The following is a 3,051-nucleotide window of genomic DNA, read 5'->3' on the forward strand; positions in this document are numbered from 1 at the left end:
GACTTTTTAGCTGGCTTTGGTGCCTTGGACATGAGCTAGGACCTTAAGATTCTGCATGAAAGGAGGACTAGCAGCCGAGTTGCACGGGAGAATGTGAAAAGTGTTCATATGTTATAAAATCCTGAGAAATCCGTCCGTTTTCATCATTTGTTATCGAATCGACTTAAAGCCAGATCGTCACATTGGCCGCTCTTCTCTCTGAAACGGTTGTACTTATCGTCTACAAAGCTATGTCGCGTGCTGCGGTATGCTGAGACACTAAAAGCACCATAGTAGAACACAGATGAAGCTTCTAAGTTGATGTAATAGCCAGTAATAAGTAGTACAATTCAAGTTTTAGGTATCGGTTATTGACTTTTTAGCTGGCTTTGGTGACTTGGACATGAGCTAGGACCATAAGATTCTGCATGAGAGGAGGACTAGCTGCCGCGTTGCACGGGAGAATGGGAAAAGTGTTCATATGTGGTAAAAACCCAAGAAATCCGTCCGTTTTCGTCATTTGTTATCGAATCGTCATAAAGCCAGATCGTCACATTGGCCGCTCTTCTCTCTGAAACGGTTGTACTTATCGTCTGCAAAACTATGTCGCGTGCTGCGGTATGCGGAGACACTAAAATCACCATAGTACAACACAGATAAAGCATCTAAGTTGATGTAATAGCCAGTAAGAAGTAGACCAATTGAAGTTTTTGGTATCGATTATTGACATTTTAGCTGGCTTTGGTGACTTGGACATGAGCTAGGACCTTAAGATTCTGCATGAAAGGAGGACTAGCAGCCGAGTTGCACGGGAGAATGTGGAAAGTGTTCATATGTAGTAAAAACCTGAGAAATCCGTCCGTTTTCGTCATTTGTTACCGAATCGACTTAAAGCCAGATGTACACATTGGCCGCTCTTCTCTCTGAAACGGTTGTACTTATCGTCTGCAAAGCTATGTCACGTACTGCGGTATTCGGAGACACTAAAAACACCATAGTAGAACACAGATGAAGCTTCTAAGATGATGTAATAGCCAGTAAGAAATAGTACAATTCAAGTTTTAGATATTGTTATTGACTTTTTAGCTGGCTTTGGTGCCTTGGACATGGGCTATGACCTTAAGATTCTGCATGAAAGGAGGACTAGCAGCCGAGTTGCACGGGAGAATGTGAAAAGTGTTCATATCTAGTAAAAACCTGAGAAATCCGTCCGTTTGCGTCATTTGTTATCGAATCGACTTAAAGCCAGATGTACACATTGGCCGCTCTTCTCTCTGAAACCGTTGTACTTATCGTCTGCAAAGCTATGTCGCGTGCTGCGATATGCGGAGACACTAAAAGCACCATAGTAGAACACAGATGAAGCTTCTAAGTTGATGTAATAGCCAGTAAGAAGTAGTACAATTCAAGTTTTAGATATTGTTTATTGACTTTTTAGCTGGCTTTGGTGCCTTGGACATGATCTAGGACCTTAAGATTCTGCATGAAAGAAGGACTAGCAGCCGAGTTGCACGGGAGAATGTGAAAAGTGTTCATATGTAGTAAAAATCTGAGAAATCCGTCCGTTTTCGTCATTTTTTTATCCAATCGAGTTAAAGCCAGATCGTCACATTGGCCGCTCTTCTCTTTGAAACGGTTGTACTTATCGTCTGCAAAACTATGTCGCGTGCTGCGGTATGCGGAGAAACTAAAAGCACCGTAGTAGAACATAGATGAAGGTTCTAAGTTGATGTAATAGCCAGTAAGAGGTAGTCCAATTGAAGTTTTAGGTATCGATTATTGACTTTTTAGCTGGCTTTGGTGCCTTGGACATGAGCTAGGACCTTAAGATTCTGCATAAAAGGAGGACTAGCAGCCGAGTTGCACGGGAGAACGTGAAAAGTGTTCATATGTAGTAAAAACCTGAGACATCCGTCCGTTTTCGTCATTTGTTATCGAATCGACTTAAAGCCAGATCGTAACATTAGCCGCTCTTCTCTCTAAAACGGTTGTACTTATCGTCTGCAAAGCTGTGTCGCGTGCTGCGGTATGCGGAGAAACTAAAAGCACCGTAGTAGAACATAGATGAAGCATCTAAGTTGATGTAATAGCCAGTAAGAAGTAGTCCAATTCAAGTTTTAGGTATCGATTATTGACTTTTTAGATGGCTTTGGTGACTTGGACATGAGCTAGGACCTTAAGATTCTGCATGCAAGGAGGACTAGCAGCCGAGTTGCACGGGAGAATGTGAAAAGTGTTTATATATAGTAAAAACCTGAGGATTCCGTCCGTTTTCGTCATTTGTTATCGAATCGACTTAAAGCCAAATCGTCACATTGGCCGCGCTGCTCTCTGAAACGGTTGTACTTATCGTCTGCAAAGCTATGTCGCGTACTGCGGTATTCGGAGACACTAAACGCACCATAGTAGAACACAGATGAAGCTTCTAAGTTGATGTAATAGCCAGTAAGAAGTAGTAAAATTCAAGTTTTAGATACTGATTATTGACTTTGTAGCTGGCTTTGGTGCCTTGGACATGATCTAGGACCTTAAGATTCTGCACGAAAGAAGGACTAGCAGCCGAGTTGCCCGGGAGAATGTGAAAAGTGTTCATATGTAGTAAAAACCTTAGAAATCCGTCCGTTTTCGTTATTTTTTTATCCAATCGACTTAAAGCCAGATCGTCACATTGGCCGCTCTTCTCTCTGAAACGGTTGTACTTATCGTCTGCAAAACTATGTCGCGTGCTGCGGTATGCGGAGAAACTAAAAGCACCGTAGTAGAACATTGATGAAGGTTCTAAGTTGATGTAATAGCCAGTAAGAAGTAGTCCAATTCAAGTTTTAGGTATCGATTATTGACTTTTTAGCTGGCTTTGGTGCCTTGGACATGAGCTAGGACCTTAAGATTCTGCATAAAAGGAGGACTAGCAGCCGAGTTGCACGGGAGAGTGTGAAAAGTGTTCATATGTAGTAAAAACCTGAGACATCCGTCCGTTTTCGTCATTTGTTATCGAATCGACTTAAAGCCAGATCGTAACATTGGCCACTCTTCTCTCTAAAACGGTTGTACTTATCGTCTGCAAAGCTATGT

Source organism: Schistocerca gregaria, unplaced genomic scaffold (assembly GCF_023897955.1).
Source record: "Schistocerca gregaria isolate iqSchGreg1 unplaced genomic scaffold, iqSchGreg1.2 ptg000437l, whole genome shotgun sequence".
Taxonomy (NCBI): domain Eukaryota; kingdom Metazoa; phylum Arthropoda; class Insecta; order Orthoptera; family Acrididae; genus Schistocerca; species Schistocerca gregaria.